Raw genomic sequence first — 17,972 nt, 5'->3', positions numbered from 1 at the left:
TAGTTTTTCTCTTCTATGTTTTTCTATTTCATGTCATACAGTCATCCACTTTTGTTCATAATTCCCAAATTATCAGTCTCCTCCATGTTCTTCCTCCCGAGTCCCTCTTTTCTTTCTCCCTTATTTCTTATTATTCTGCACACACTCCCAGCCTCTACACTCCCAGCCTCTACTTAGACTCTCTGCTCACTTAAAGATGATTCAGATTTTTGGGTTGGCAATTACATTCTGCTGGTTAATATACTATAGTGCGCTTTTTTTTTTTTTTTTTTTTTTAATTCAAGTCCTCTAGATCTGTGAAAGTTGCCTGAAAGTTCAACATGGAATCACAAGCACATTGGAAGTTTGTGGTAAAAAACAAAACAACTCATGATCTTAGGCATATAATAGCTCCATATCGGGAAAATTTTCAGGACTAGTTATTAACTTTTGCCATCACACCACAGACTTGGTTAATACCTTCTGTTGTAGCTAAATATCTTCTAAGTCATGAGTCCCGTGTGCCTTCAATCCATTGATCCATCAGTGAGAACGTCACTATCTCATGAAGAATTGTTCTATTAATTTCTGGTCTTCTTTCTTAGAGAAGCAGAGTCTCAGAGGTGTGTATCATATCTTCATCTTCATGTTCATCTACTCTTTCTACCCAATAACATATACTAAGTTGGCAGGGAGAGGAATAGGGACAGAGAGGGTTTCTCCTCAATGCTAGAAAAAATTTAATTACAGCTAAATTAGGTATAGATTTAGTTCAGTGTCTGTTTCCCCCTGGACTTAAAACTCCTAATAAGAAAACAAACTAGGAGATGTGATGTATCACCATGACGATCAGAGCTCTGTGCTCATATTAGCCTTTCAAAATAATTTTTGATGTTGATAAAAGAAGAACATGTACATCGATGCCTTTTGTACCTCGTATTTGAACAAGAACAAAGATATCTTCTTTTAAAAAGTAAACCCAATTTTTGCATCTGGAGATTAGATTTTGTTATTTTAAATACTTCCAAAGAATAATTCAAAAACATATAGTTAATTTTTTGGAAATTCTTTCACTTGTATATAAGATATAATAATAGATCCTTTTCATTTGGCGAAGGGGAAAGGGCATGATGTATAAAAGATGAGGGAGAGAAGAAAGAAATACAGATAATATTGGAACGAGTGATTTTTTTTTTCTTTCAAATTAGCAAGCAGCAAACAAAGGAGCCGGTCAGGGTGTTCTGCCCTTGGCAGCTCAGTGGATATCAGAGAAAACAATTTTAATTGTTTATAGATTCTCAAGACAATCTTTGGCGTAGATAGCATCTAACAAGTATCCCTGTCTAATGACTATGAAAGTCCTTTGTTAACACTTCCTTCTTAGGTCTGCATATGCCTCTCTTACCAGAATTTCCCAAACTAGAGCTGAGCATCTGATGACATAGCTAGAAGTCTTTAATGAAAAGTTATACTACCTTTATAAATAGCATAAGCTCTCATTTATTTATTCTTTGACTATATTTCATAAAATTAAGATGAGCTTTCCACTTCTATCAGTATACAGATAAGGTGCTACTATGAATTCATTTCATTTCATTTCAGACTCCTGATTGCAAAACCAAACATCTGAATACAATCACCACCAGTAAAAATCTGCTCCTTTTATTATCTTTTCCATGTACAGTTTATTTTATTTTTGTTGTTGCTGTCTCTGAAAAGAAGCTTCAAGAAATGTTACATTTCTGAACTAATGGCCGTATTTACTCTATAGCAAGGAGGTCAGTATAGCTGGACCTTATCTTAAGTAGAAGAACAGCAGACATAGTAGCAGGTAAAACCTCATAGCCTGTAGAGGCCCTGCTCATGGAGGACTTTTAGGCATTTTTTTCTAGAAGATTCTACTGAACAGCTTTAATAGGATTCAGTAGGATTGCATCTGAACCTGTTGTGGAAATATCCTAAAGAATTAGATCAACTGCATTCAGTCAGATTTATTTTGGCCATCTAGATTTGGGGTAAATAGAGTCCTAAAATATTGAAAGGATGCTCATTCTCACATATAGTTAAATACATTCAATTTAAGTAACACGGAGATATTTTTCTCTACCTCAGCAAAAGCACAAATTTTTATAGTAGATAGAGTGGTAAGGGCATGGGAAAGCAGGAATTTTCATATATACTGTATGAATGTGGGAGAATAATTTGGTAGTACTATGAGGGATGTGATATGGAAGTATTTGTAAAATTTAGAAATTAATATCTAGCTTTTAACCAGAAATTATACTGCTCACAATTTAGCCCATAGGTAGAGTCTCAGATATGTTTTAGATACATAATAGGTTTTATTTTGCAATAACAAAACATAATAGGTTTTATTTTGCAATAACAAAACACTGAATGTGACGTAATTGCCCATTGGTCATAGGTTAAATAAATTATTCATGTAGTCTGTGTACATCCATTTAAATATTACTATGCAGTAACTTTTTTAAAAGTACATCAAAAGACAAATAAAAGTACATCATTTATGTCTAAGGTATATGCTTTTTTAAAAAAAGATTTTATTTATTTGAGGGCGAGAGAGAGCATGCACAAGCGGATCTGGGGGGTAGAAGGAGAGGGGAAAGCACTCCCCACTGAGCAGGGAGCACTAGGCGGGGCTCAGTCCCAGGACCCTGGGGTTAATGACCTGAGCCAAAGGCAGACACTTAACTGACTGAGCCACCCAGGTGTCCCACTAAGATGTATTCATAAATAAAAAGTGAGGAAAAATGTTTATAGTGTATTCTTTTATTATAAAAATGATTTTACATATGTATTGATACATATCTCTGTATATATAGTTTTATATACATAGAAGATTTCTTGAAGAGTACACAAATGGTTAACAGACACAGCCTTTGTGAGGAGTATTTCTTACCTCAGCAGGAGAGATCATTATGTTTGATGTCTTTTGCAGTGCTGGAATTTTTTTTTTTTTAATGTGTGTATATAATATATTTAATTAATTTAAATAAACATGCAAAATTTGACCCTTCCAGAGAGGTAATAAGACCTACTATGGACCACATTAATCTATAAATGCCCATGTTAACTTTTTAATTGTTTTAATTCTAATTTATTCTGAAATATCTAATGTCTAACATATGTGGTCAATTAATAATTGTGGTTAATAATAATGTCCACCTGAATAATTGCTTTTTTCATTATCTCAGGTTCTATTTTGTATTCAAAATAAGCATTGTGTTCTTCTTGTATATTTAATAGAGACTGGAGCATTGGAACACCAATGACTTCCCAGTTGCTAATTAAATGATTGCTTTGCAACTTTGTTCAATTTGATCTCCTTCAAGCATTGTGTTGCATTGGCCACCACCTACTGGTAGAGGCTGCATTCCTCCTTGACTTTGAGATGACTACCCTGTCTGGGATTTTTTTCTCTCCTGACTCCTTTTTTCTGCTAAACTCCTTAACTGGCAGCCTTTTATCTTATGTGCCCTCTTTAAGGATTAGTTCTCCCCAGGGTTCTGTCACTCCAAGTCTGGCATTCTTAACTTGGGATTAACAGACCTCAAAGTTGTTCTTGGAATTCAGAGGGAATCTTGACACTTGAATAAGAAAAAAGAATTATAATTATATTTTTATATATCTTTAACTTAAATTTGGAATGTGAGCCCAAACCACAATGTCAGTAGCAGTACCTATATCCCTGTGACTAATAGAAATTGAGTATTTTATATCACATGACAGGTAGATGCACAATATACCATTTTTACCCACCACTAGTTTGAAATTACAGTAGCTATTGGGTTTTCCACTAGCGCTTGTTAATTAACAAGCAAGTGTGACCATAACACAAATGTGCTTTATATTATGATAACTAATTTAATAAATGGTTTTCCTTATGGCCCTATGTATTTCATTCTACACATTCAAATGACTTACCAAAGAAGGCTTTCATAGACTTGTTTACCAGTCTATCAAAGGGGAAAATAACATAGAAAAGGTTAAGAAAGGTAAGTCTTCCTTTGGGCAAGCACATCACTTTTAAGACTTCAGTAATCATCAAGATACAAATTATCCTCAAATCGTGTCTTCAAAAAAGACTTCTCTACTGAACTAGAACATTCAGTTAGAGTCAATTCGTCCCAGTCAGGACTCACTCTTCCCCTTCCCTATTCCTACCTTCCAACCTGAGTCTATCTGTATCCCATGAATTTATTCATATTGTCTGTATTTATGTGGTCCCTCAAACCAAATCATGTAGTCATTCTTTATTCCTCTAGCTTAACCAAAAGGAAAAAAAAAATCCATCTGCCAATTTTTGTGCCAGAAGCTATTTGGGATTTGAATCTCAATTTGGTTTTCTTTTCACAGTAATCCTACACACAAAGAAAGTTACTAATCCCTTGGTAGGCTGGAAAACACTCAAATAAAGAAATTAGATATTATTAGATGAGCAAATGAAAAGTCAAGTGCAGGTTTGTCTGATTGAAAAGACCACACTCTATCACATCACAAGTCAGTAGAATCCTTTATTGCTTTTCTCAATTTACTAGACACTCAAGGAAGTGAGAGCCATGCTTTTCCCATTATTTCCTTCCTTCCTTCTTTCATTCTTTCCTTCTTCAAACATCTATTGATTCTCTACTATACTTTAGAGGGCCTCAGTTCTGTATTGGGAAAAAACTTAAAGTTGAATGAGACATGATACCTACTCTCAAGCACCTTATAGCTGAGGTTTTTTTGCAATTTAAATATCTTCCACAAAGTGATTTGCAAAAATTGGAAAAACATTGCTTTAACAATTGGATAGTATAATGACTAATAATACCAATTATTGTTAATGCCAACTGAAATAGTAAGCATAGCTTTGAAGCACCAGTTAGAGAATTTATTCTGATATCTTGAATTTGATACCCAACCATGTTCTTGTTTGTGAATGTATTCCATCCAAAGTTTCCAGCACTGTCATTGGTAATAAATGTGCTTACAAATGTGTAGACTACCATGACAGAGACCATATATTATTGTCAGTGATAAAGTCTGAATTCCCACAGTTTTCTCACTGTGACTGAAACAAACAAAACTACCATACATTAGCAGGTCCTTGAGAATTTCTGCTATAACTGTTAAGTCTGTATTTAAATATTTGAATAGTGTTTTCAAAATGAACTTCTTATTTTCTAAAAACAATGAATGCTTATTATTTTTTAAAGATACATGAAATCCAGGGGCGTCTGGGTGGCTCAGTTGGTCAAGCATCCAACTCTTGGTTTCAGCTCAGGTAATGATCTCAGGGTCCTGATCCAAGCTCTGTGGCAGGCTCTGTGCTCAGTGTGGGGTCCACTTCAGTTGTTCTCTCCCTCTGCCCCTCCCTCACCCTCTCTAAAATAAATAAATAAATCCTTAAAAAAGAATACGTGAAATCCAAAGGAAAAAAGTTAAAAGTTTACTTAATAACTTATATATAAGTAAATATATAATATAATAAGTTAAAAATATAATAAGTTAAAAATCAGATTAAGCCCATTCCAGGCATTTCTATTGTATGTGTTAATAGAAGACTACATGGATGGGAAACTAGAGCTATATAAATAGAATTTAAGTAAAAATTGTTTTATACATGCCATTTTATGACAAAGTATAAACCAATTTTAAATGTGAAATGGATTTTTCCTCTCGGTGAAGTTTAATTTCTTATCTTTTTCAGACAAAAATTGGAAACCTAGTTCTCAGTTTAAAAAGGTTTTAAATTTCTCAGTTGAGTGAAGAAAATCTGTTGTAATTATTTGACGCATTCGACATTATTTATGAGCCATCCACTAACACCAATTAAAGAAGAAAACATTAGAATAGGGTTGTCCCTCAGATATTGGAAGGAAGGAAAATTTTGTCCTTTGAAACAAATGTAAGAACTTTTCCATTTCAATAACTACATTTAGACCCTCTCCAGAGTCACTTTTGCTTTGAGCCTGGCCTTGCCAGTGGGTCTTTCTCATTCTGTCTCCTACTGTGTTTATTCTTTGACAATGGGGGTATCATCATTCTTTTCCATCTCTTTTCTCTTTGTGAAACCAGATGATAACCACTTGACAAGGGTCTGTTCACCGCTCCCCCCCCGCACCTCTGCAAAGCTTGACTTCCTGTTCATAGCCATAATAATCGCCTTTTGGTTAAGATTGTATTTCTATCCAGAGATTGAAAATTCATACAGGAAGAAATTAATGCGTCTATATATCCATATACATTATTTTCACAAACTGTACATCCACCCAATAGCAAAAAGAGACAGTTGTTGAGCATAAGAAGTTCTGTAAAGGGGCACCTGGGTGGCTCAGTGGGTTAAGCCTCTGTCTCCAGCTCAGGTCATGATCCCAGGGTCCCGGGATGGAGCCCCACATCAGGCTCTCTGCTCAGTGGGGAGCCTGCTTCCCCTCCCCTTCACCCCACGCCCCCACCTGCTTCTCTGCCTACTTGTGATCTCTTTTTAAAAAAAAGAAGAAGAAGAAGAAGATGTTCTGTAAATGTTTAATGTGCTTTTGTGTTATTTCATTAGAGTTTACTAGTCTCACAAAAATCTTCAGAAGGAGATAAGATGTATTGCTCCCTTTTAAAAGATGGAGAAGTTTAAAGGATGGCAGTTTAATGATTTACCAGAAGTTGTAGAGTAGATGATAACACAATCAGAGCTAGGACCCAGGTGTCCTGGTTTCTAAAGCAGGGCATTCTCCATTACATCAAGACATATACTTTGATAACTATTTACCAGAGCAGATGCAAGTGGTAGGAAATTCATAATAAGAAAGTACAGGGAGGAAAAAAAGAAAAAGAAAGTACAGGGAGAAAACTGCTTGTTCCATTTTAGTATATAAGAACTATTGATGCTATCACAAATTTATTTAAACTCCAGCAGATTACAGTTAATTTGATTTGGGAAAAACATTTTACTTGATTTATTTTAATTCATTGTAGTCATTTCCTTTGGGAAATCTCATTAATTGAACCAAAAATAGAAGAATAAGTTGTTCCATGCCATTTCGAACATTTGTAAGTAGGTGCAAATTTTTTTTCGTAGTTGAATCTTAATGAAACCAAATATTATTATGCCTGCTAGAAAAAGAATTTTGGGTAGACAAATTATCTTTATTTTGATTGACTACATTTTTATTTAAGGTTATAGTTCTGTTCCTGAGCTAAGACACTAACTTTAGACACCTACAATTAGGTCAAAAAGCTGAACAGGTTAAGTATCCATTACCTGACAAATCATAGATCCTTAATCAGGAATCCCAATAATTAAAGATTCATCACTCCAGCATATAAACATAGACCTAGAAAAATTGTTAATGTAGGGAAATGATTTTAATGGAACTCCCATCTCCATTTTCTTGGCTTCTTTGCCTAGTTATTCTTAGATGCCAGGATCTCTGCATTTGTGGTTTGGCTACCCTTCAAAATCCATTGAGGCTAAGTTATCATCCTCAAGTGTGATGATGATTTATCTGAAAATAGGATCCATTGATTAACAGAATTCATTTTCCTCTTCAGTTCTGTTTGTTGTGAATGCTGTTTTGAATCTATATATAAGATTAGAGTTGCTCCTCATGGCTGCTTAGCCATTGGTACTGCCATACCTTGTTTGAAACAGACTGCCAGATGAAATCCAGACTTAGATTTCCTAGTTTACTAAACTCAAAGGATTATCTTTGCACCATGGTTTTGTTTCAGGTTTATAATCCTTATGAAACTATAGACCATTCGCTGTTGCAGCTGAAGGACAAATACTGAGTTTTATATCTGAATCCAGAGGGCTGAAATGTCAAAGCATGGCCTTGGCAACAAGGGTCTTTGCATAATGGGGTGAGAATGCTTCAGCAGATCGAGCCCTAAATCTTTGGGGAGGTTTTTTCACTGCAGAGATATCACCATCAGCGTTTCTGACTTCACTGGTCTAGGATGGGCGTTAGGCATTGGTAAGTGTTAAATGATCCTTAGGCAATTCTCATTTCCAGCTAAGATTAATTCCAGCCAAAACTAATATAGTCTCAGTGATCACAGATGTACATCAGCTCAGTAGGAGACAGATGGCCAAGTGATGCTCTAAGCTAGGATCAATTTGCTCGCTCTTTTGAGTAAGACCATAGCAATGTACACAGAGTGTAGTCATACCTACAAATGTTAGAAAAACAATTGGCACTAGTTATTTGACTTAGAATTACTTCTCTTTTGTTGTATTTAACTTCCCAATAGAATATGTATTCACTCCATTTATATAACCAGGATTTGGCTTGTTTTTCTATAGATGAGTAATAGGTTGGGTTTAGTGGCCACTGGTCTCCAGTACACTGCTATATCAAAGACATGAATAGGAATACAAATATAATAATATATAATATAATAATAATACATAAATGCAATAATTTCAGTTCTTCCTGTCCTCATTTGTTTTAAGGGTAACACTGCTACTAACTAATATGAGCCTGGCCTCTATGGCTATAAGAAATTTAGGTTTGTTCTATATATATATATGTGTGTGTGTGTATAAATTTTTATGTGTAATGTATTAAATTATATATTAATATATTACAAATTATATACTGGGCATTTCTATAACATATATTAATATGTTACTAATAATATATCATTTTATTATATATAAAATTATAGAGAGAGAGTGCATGAGAACAAAAAAAATGCCTTCCGTGTAATTTTTTTTTAAAAGAATTTATTTATTTATTTGACAGAAAGAGAGAAAGATCACAAGTAGGCAGAGAGGCAGGCAGAGGAGGAGAGGGAAATAGGCTCCCTGCTGAGCAGAAAGCCCAATGCAGGGCTTGATCCCAGGACCCTGAGATCATGACCTGAGCTGAAGGCAGAGGCTTTAACCCACTGAGCCACCCAGGTGCCCCCCATGTAAGATTTTTTTTAAGCCCCTTTACTTATATTGGAGTTCTTTTAAGAGTTTTTTAAGCCCCTTTTCTTATATTGGAGATCACAAACTGAGTAAACACATCAGAGGTTTTCAGATTTAAAGAGTATTAGAAACTGGAAGAATGGAAAAGATACCCAAGACAGATAGGGAAGCAATGAGAAAACCGGGGTGTGGTAAAATATCTCCATTCCTGTTCTGGCTGTGCATGTGTGTGGGTTGGAAAGAGGGGAGGGGCGGATAGAGAAAACTTTCCCAGAGAAGGAAAATATTTTGTTAAAAAAGTAATATATTTTTTTAAAGTATTGGGTGAAATACAATAATTTAGAGGGTAGCATATGGGTTGTATTAGCCCAATTTAATATAGTGAGGTTGTAAAATACACAATTCTGTTTAAACACAATGATCAAGTAACTGTAACTCATGTATCCTTAAAACAAAGCATTACAGTCTTTTCAAATTACTGTTTTCAAAGGCCATACTAATGCTAAATCTCTCCTCCCTCCACCCCTCCATCTGCTTTCCCCAATCGCATAATACTTTATGCCAAAGAAAGGTCACATTTGCTCTTAGTCCTTGAGAGGTAAAATACCTACTGCTTTTGGTCTCATAAAGATATCTTCAAGCAACAACACCTTGTGATGATTTGCCATACCTGTCCCTTACTGAAACTTAATTTTAGAGAATTTGGCTAATACGTGTATAGTTTTTAATGCATGAACTAAAAAGCTACATTTATATACATATATATTATATATATTTGTACATTTACTATAAATGTATTATATTTTTTATATAATTATATATTTATGTATGTATGCATTTATATATTACCTTTTTATAATTATAACACAACATATAATTATAAATATATAACATTATGTTAATTAATTAATAACATTTATATGACATTAGTAAACAAAATAACATTTTTAATTAATATATATAATTACGTATATATACTGGTTATAAAGTTACAATATATAAATAGATATTTTGTGTGTGTATTTATGAATGATTCTCCCGTGCTCCTTCCACCCCACATTCCTACCAGGATCAAGAGCAAGATGATAGGGATAGCCTAGATCACTGTAGTGCGGTAACCTGGCATCTGGGGAGAATGATGCGTAACTAGAGGAAAGCTGTGAAGTGGTTTCTATGATATGGTAGTTATAGTATCATACAAGTCATCACTATAGTAAATCCTAGCATGTGCCACCAACGAATATGTATTTAAGTATCCTTGGGTGAAAGGCCCAGTGAAGGACTGCTTTTGTCCATGTCCGTGTTATTTGACTCTCAAATGATTATTAGGCAAAATTTTCTGGAATTTTTAGAACAAGACTGAATGTTACAGTTTCATAAATGCAAAAGGAGAAAAATATAATTTGTTCTTGAAAAACTTAGATGGATATAGATATACATGTTTATAAATCTGTTTACTTTTATTGTAATTTAGACATCATTGGTCCTAATTAGAAACTAGACTTGGTTTAAATCACATTTGTTGTGCTACAAAGTTTATTACTCCTAGAAGAAATAATCTTTGATTTGCCCTCTATTTATTATGGAAATAAATGGTAGTTAGGAGCTTCATGAATTAATCATAGGATGTTCTTAGAAATCCCTTCCTTACAATGTAAAATCAGATACTGTATACAAGAGAAGAGTTATCATTAGCTGTTTTTCTCCTTGTGTGGACAATCTCATAGTCTAATCAGTGCTGAGAAGAGAAAATTATTTTTTTCTGTTGGACAGCTGTGGATGGGCACCTGGCTTAGAATTAGAAGACCAGGTGTTGTTTCTGGCACACTCCTGTGGTGTCTTGGTCCCATCATTTATCTTCTCTGACTTTTTAAACTCTTACTTATAAAACGAAGGTGATAATTTTGCCTCATAGAAGGATTTTAAGGATTGCATTTCTTAAATCTTTGTAATTATAATGGACTAGCAAATGATTGTTTGCTACTATTTTTACTGCAATTTATAAAGTGTGTACAAGTTATAAAATATGTGGTGCTTCATATATCTTACTTTGTTTGCTTTTCCAAACAACTCAATTGAATAGTGTTCTTGTTATCAGTTGCAACAAAGCAAGCCATCCCGCTTGAGTAGTCTTTGCACACAATTTTGTGCATGAAGATTTTGAAAAGTTTTGGCTGAGAGGTGTGTCTCTGATCCACTGTGGTATTAGCTGGAGCAGGTAGGACCAGAGGATCCACTTCCAATATGGCTTCTTCACTCTCAGGTTTGGTGTCTCAGTGACCCTTAGCTTCTCTCTCTCTTTCCACCTGGCATCACATCCTTTAGAGCATCTCCATGTGGCTTTGACTTCTCACAGCAGGGTTATCTCACATTTGTCACTCTTAGGTGCTGTCTGGCTTCCAAGAGAGAGGAGCTGTCAAACTCAGTTAAGGGCTATGCCCAGAACTAGCACAGCCTCATCTCTACTGTATTTTACTGTTCAAAACCATCCAAAGGGTTGGACAGGTACAAAGGAGAGGAAAAACAGACTCTATCCCTTAATAGGGTAATGACCAGGCCAACTGCATTTTGAATCAAACCTGACCCCTTGTCCTCCACTGTTTGTGTTTTTAAAATATGCATTTTTTAAAAATATTTTATTTATTTATTTGACAGAGAGAGATCGCAAGTAGGCAGAGAGGCAGACAGAGAGAGGAGGAAGCAGGCTCCCTGCCAAGCAGAGAACCTGATGTGGGGCTCGATCCCAGGACCTTGGGATCATGACCTGAGCTGAGGGCAGAGGCTTAACCCACTGAGCCACCCAGGTGCCCCTAAAATATGCATTTAATAAGTGAACACAGTTCTTACATGACACATGAATACGTATTATACAAACAAAACATTATTTGCAAAGGCGGCTATTACCTTAACATCTAGAAATACCCATTCACTTGACATTTGTTCTTGCTTCCATTACATCGACAATTGAGAGCTGTATCATCACTCTCAGGTGTTGAAAGTGTATAGAATGGCAAGACGGAATATTTATTTTGGCTAGGCTACTCTGAGTCTGAGGAATAATAGAAGTTTGATGTCTTATGCAGGCTGGTGATGAAAATATTTTAAGACATGGGTACTATGGAAGCAGCTCCCTCCTCTGCATGAGACTAGTCATCCTTTTCATAAGTTTGAAGTGTGGAAATACATTTATGGTATATATGATATATCAATGTGGGTGATATGACCACTTTATTCCTTGGAATAGTTGACTAATTAGAATACCACATTCCTTCATGACATCAGAAAAGAGGATTTTTTTACCCAGGAGTTTTCCTATTAGTGCTCACAGCTGTAATACCATGAGCTCCACAGTGAGTTTAGTATCCATGACATGATCTCACTGTGACCATCCTTCAATTTTTTTTTAATATTTTATTTCTTTGTCAGAGACGGGGGAGGGGGGCAGGGGGAGGAGGACACAGGCAGGGGGAGTGGCAGGCAGAGGGAGAAGCAGGCTCCCTGCTGAGAAGCCAAATACAGAACCCTGGGATCATGGCCTGGACTGAAGGCAGATGCTTAACCTACTGAACCACCCAGGCGTTCCCATCCTTCAGTATTTTTAAGCAGACATCGAGGGACCGTTTCTTCTGTGTGTGTGTGTTTCTCTGTCTCTGTGCATGTGCGTGTGTTTTACCTCATCCATTTCCATCCATTCTGGGAAAACTTCAGTATCTTTTTTCCACCTCTTATTTGGTTCAGACATGAATAAATAGAAATATTTTCTGCTCTAAGGAAGAGTTTCATCAATGACAACTGACACTCGGGCTCACTGTGGAAGAGACCATCGGGGACAGTAGAGTGTGGCAAGTGGAAGGATGAAAGCTCCGCAGAAGAGGGAGAGGCTTCACTCAGCTTCGGGTCCCTGGATACATATGAGGATACAGAACTATCGTTACCAGATCTCATTGCATGCAAATTCTCTTGATTTTTAAATGGTGATGACTATTTAAAAACAAAATACAATTCTGTATAGGTCAGGAAAACATATCTTTGGGCTAGCTGTGGGCCGCTAGTTTATAAATCTGTTCTTGGCTCTTGGCTCTTGTCTTTCTCTTGGACTCTGGATTCATACCCAGCTACTCCTCTATGACATTATTTATCAAATATCTAAAATCTATATCCAAATCAGAGCTCTTTTTATTTGTCCTTCAAATTTTCCTTAGGAAAGCGCCATTATCAGGCTAGCAACTTACCTTAATCATCATCTTTCTATTGCTTCTTTAAAACCCAGTCCATCAACATGTTATTTCTTATCTCCAAAATAAAATTAGAATGCATCGACTTCTCCCCATCTTCACTACCACTTTCTTAATCTTTGCTCAGCTTCACATTCCTGGAAGGCACAATAGCCTTTAAATTGGTCTCTGTGATTCTATCCTTCCCCATCATTTTTGATCTATACTCTGTCTGCACTGGAGAAATACCAAATGACAACAACAATATAAACAACATTATTCCCCCATTAGAACTTTCCAGTGGCTGCCATTGCATTGAAGTAAGAGCCATAATATTTTCCATGTCCTCCTTTTTTAAAACAACCCAATGTCACTCACTATTCTTGGGCTATACTGGTCTTTCTAATGTCATTGAAGAAGACTTGCTATTAACCATCTCAGGATCAGTGTTTGCCTTTCTCTTGGAGCTCAGAATGGTTGGCTCCTTCTCAGTTTCGTGTCTCAGTTCAAATATCTCCTCAGAGGCATTTCCTGACCACCTTATCTACAGTAGACTCCTCCACTCAGTTTCTCCGTATCACATCACCTAATTTATTTTCTTCATTAATACACTACTTTTATCTTGTAGTTTTATGAATTTCTTAAGTTTCCCACTGCAGCGTAAACTCTAGGAAGGTAGAGATCTTCTCTGTCTTGTTTGCTTCAGTAGCCATAGTTCATCCCCATATCTCCACTGAAATGTTGCTTGACAATGAAGATTTCCCTGCCTGCCTCCCATTCCAACATCTGAGATCTACATGGTCCCCCCCCCAAATATGCATTCATGTATTTCTCATTTGTATCCCTTATCCCAATTGTAATCATCCTATTTTCTTATTATTTGTTTACCACCTGTAAGAACTAAGTCTGTCCCTTTTGCTACAACATCAGTAGCTTCTTCGAAACCTCTTAAAGCAGAGTTGTAAGTAAATAAATATTCCTTAACAAACATCTGTCAATGAGTGGCAAATGAAAATATAGAATTGGCTTTTCTGCCATCCTGGTTCCCTTAGAGTACAAATTAATTAACATTAACAGAAATTAATTAATTTTTTTACCCGAAATGACTAATACAGGGCCTTCATTCCCTTAAAAAGTCATCCTCCATTATTTTGGGGAAATCTTAAGGGATTTGCATGTCTGTTCATGAGCCACTCTTGTCAGCCTCCAAGAAGTCTGCTATTTTCTCTCTTCTACCCTGACCCACAACTCTAGTTATGTTTGCTGTCAGAGGAGTTGTGGGAAGGTATCCTTACACTGCCCCGAGCTCTCAGCAAGGTAGACTTCTATTTGTTACCTCTTGGCACCACTGCCAGTCTCTGTCACCTTCTGTGTTCTTGTGGCTCTGGAAGTGTTAAGTGTTTAAAATTCATTCTGTGTGCACCCACTCCATTGGGTTATATCCAGAAAAGAAAAAAAGGGTCCTCATTCTCCCTTGAATTATACCTCGTAACAATAATAACATCTTGTATTCCAGTGCTCTGCAGGTTTTTTTTTTTTTTTAGGGAGGACTGTGTTCTATTATTTAATTCTTTATGCTTAAAGAAAAGAGATGGCCACCTCTCTCAGCATTCAGGCACAGATCTGTGAAGCCCTGATGAGATACAAATGCAGTGGTCATTTCCAGATTTTCTCAGAATCACTCTACCATTCTGATAATTGAGGCTTTGACATGGTTCAAACACATCGCTTACCCAGGAGGTTCTTCTTACATCACTTACACACATAAATACCAGGAGAACATGTCTCATGCATTTCACAGACTTGGAGTACCATTGAAGATTCCCACACTCCTCTTCAAATTTTGTTTCAGGAAGAAAACATAGAAGCCAGGTAGATCTAGGACCTTTTTTGAGGCTTAATGGAAAATGCTTTGTAATTGCAAGTTAGCAAAAATAATTTTCCCCCCACCTGTCTGGGTTCTTGATTGAGATTCCCCTTATAATAAAAGGCAGATTAATAGGAGAAAAATAAGCAGAAGTCTAATAATATGCATGCCTCTTGTGTACCTGGGAGATACCCAGGGAAGCTGAGTAACTCCTAGAAATGGCCCAAGCTACCACCTTAAATAATGCCTCCAGCTAAAGACAAACATGTTGGGAGTGGGCAGGAGGCCAATTGTGGGAGCTTATAGGAACAGCATGGTAAACACGGTAAGGTTTTTATGCAGGTTTAAGTCCATGCCTTCACCATTGGGAAGAGTTTCTAGAGATTTAGAGTCAGCCTTCTCTTCCCAGCCCAGGGAGGTAGAGATTTTTTTCCTTGTGCATGTTAATTGTCTCTTAAAAAAGTGTAACATCTCGGGGTGCCTGGGTGGCTCAGTGGGTTAAGCCTCTGCCTTTGGCCCAGGTCATGATCTCAGAGTCCTGAGATCGAGCCCCACATCAGGCTCTCTGCTCAGCAGGAAGCCTGCTTCCCCTTCTCTCTCTGCCTGCCTCTCTGCCTGCTTGTGATCTCTCTCTCTCTGTCAAATAAATAAAATCTTAAAAAAAAAAAAAAAAAAGTGTAACATCTCAGTTGTCAGGGGTTTTCCTTTGTCTATTGTTTCTTAAAAATAATCAACCAAAGGGGGAGCTGGGTGGCTTTTTCAGTTGAGCCTCATACTCTGGTTTCAGCTCAGGTTATGGTCTCATGGGTGGTGGGATCAAGATCCCTGTGACTCCTCAGTGAGCAGGGAGTCTGCTTAAGAATTCTCTTCCTCTGACCCTCCCCCTGGTCAAGCACACACCCTCTCTCTCTCTCTCTTTCTCTCACTCTCTCCAGAAGCTCTCTCCAGCATGCTCTTTACCTCTCTCTCTCTCTCAAAATAAGCAAATAAATCTTTTAAAAAAGTAATCAGCCTAAAATAATCCTTATGCCAAATGGGCATATTTTCAGGTGACAAATTCTGCTCCCCTTTACAGTGTAGTATGATAATCCCCCCCATATCATTATGTATTGTGACACTCTACAAAGGAAAAATAATATGGTTTCAGCATCACAGAACCCTGAAGGGGCCTAGATTTCAGATATATTTATAGCAAATCCATCATAATATTCAGGGATCCCAGCCAAAGCCTCCTTCCTTTTCTCTTTTCCCATATCATCACTGATGATTGCAAAGAATGCCATATGCTTATAAAAGGGGAAAATGCTGATGTGAGACCAAAGACAAGGAATGGTATGGAGCCTACTCTTTTGCAGGGAATGTTTTTTCAATGTGTAATGACTAAACTTTTCCATGGAAAAAATTTCCGCCCAGATAAATCTGCCATACTTTATGACCAAATGCAAAACAGGATGATAGACACTAAGCAGCCTAGAGACAGCCTGACCTGCCTCTTACTGCCTTCCAGGAGCCAATTTGAGCTCTAAGCAGTGAAATGTTTGAGAAATACAGAAATACCAGGTGAGAATTCAGAAGAGTTCTGTTGTTAAAAGGCAAGAGTTGGAACAAAATAGAAATTTTACTCTTAGAAAATTAGTAGAGACAGAACAACCTGAGAGAGCAAAGGTTTAAATCAAGAGGAATAAAAATAATTAAGAGAAGCAAAAATAGGGGTGCCTGGGTGGCTCAGTGGGTTAAAGCCTCTGCCTTCGGCTCAGGTCATGGTCTCCCCGTCCTGGGATTGAGCCCCACATTGGGCTCTCTGCTCAGTGGGGAGCCCCCACCGCCTGCCTCTCTGCCTACTTGTGATCTCTGTCTGTCAAGTAAATAAATAAAATATTTTTTTTTAAAAAAGAGAGAAGCAAAAGTAGACTAAGGAAGAACTTTGCCACTACTTTGGCCATGCTTATAAAGAGAAATCATTGGGAAAGATGAATATGACTAGAAACAACATTACTTGCAAGCAGCTTGCAGATTTCATATATATCACTTTCAAGATTTTAAATATATTGCATGATTTATGAGTGTCCATATCACGATTGAAGCTGTCCACTTTGTCCTGTATTTGTTGATTTACCACACACATCAGGTGTGGTAATGGGAGGTGATGGGAGCTAATTCTTCATGCCACTGATAAGGAAGTTATATGAAAGTATTATTCACAGTAGGTGTCTATATATTGAGTTGCACTCCTTCTGATTCTTGTAATTAAACCAAACTCCCACCAGGGGGAGTAAGGGAATAAATCTCAAAGCCCTAAATCCAGGCACCTTTCCAACTGAAGGTACACTGGATTCCACGGGGAACTGCTCAATATATATATATTTTTTCTCCTGGTGAATCATTTGCAGCCTGCATTTCACTGTGGGAAGTTTCTTTCAGATTTATTTTCTCTGGTTTTTCAGCTGCTTTTTTTAGTTGTAAATCCATGCTGTGGTTGAGCAGTAAAGCAATATTCCAGCAAACTCCAGCAGGAAAATATTTTCCTACAGGATTTCTAAAACCTTGCATAATCAGTTACAACAGAGCCTTCCCCAGGTAGCACTCTGGTAATTGAGCCTGGGGACAAGAGGGGGGGCGTAAAATTAGATGGGGAGGAGACCCAATGCTTAGAGAGGCTCAGGGAATGGCTTAAAGACTCAGAATGATGAACTGGGGAAGCAGGCAGGTCAGCACAATGGATGCAATTAGCAAATGTGATTAGCATCAGCATATAAATCCCTCCCCCTTGACATTCTCCTTTGTATTGCCAAGGCAACCCCGGGCAGCCTCCTCCTTCCCACCTCCTCCTTTCCAGCAACCCCAGTCTCCCTCCCCTCTTCACTAACTGCTTCTGCCCTTGGAGTTGATGTTAAACAGAGTGCACCTGGATTAACATGTGTCTGGGGGTGGAGAAATGAAAAAACGGGAGGGGGAGAGTGAGGACCTAGGCTTTGCAGTTGAGAATTTCTGTTGT

Source organism: Mustela putorius, unplaced genomic scaffold (assembly GCF_011764305.1).
Source record: "Mustela putorius furo isolate JIRA1106 unplaced genomic scaffold, ASM1176430v1.1 tig00003845_pilon_pilon_pilon, whole genome shotgun sequence".
NCBI lineage: Eukaryota > Metazoa > Chordata > Mammalia > Carnivora > Mustelidae > Mustela > Mustela putorius.
Note: the sequence above shows the minus strand (reverse complement) of the source record.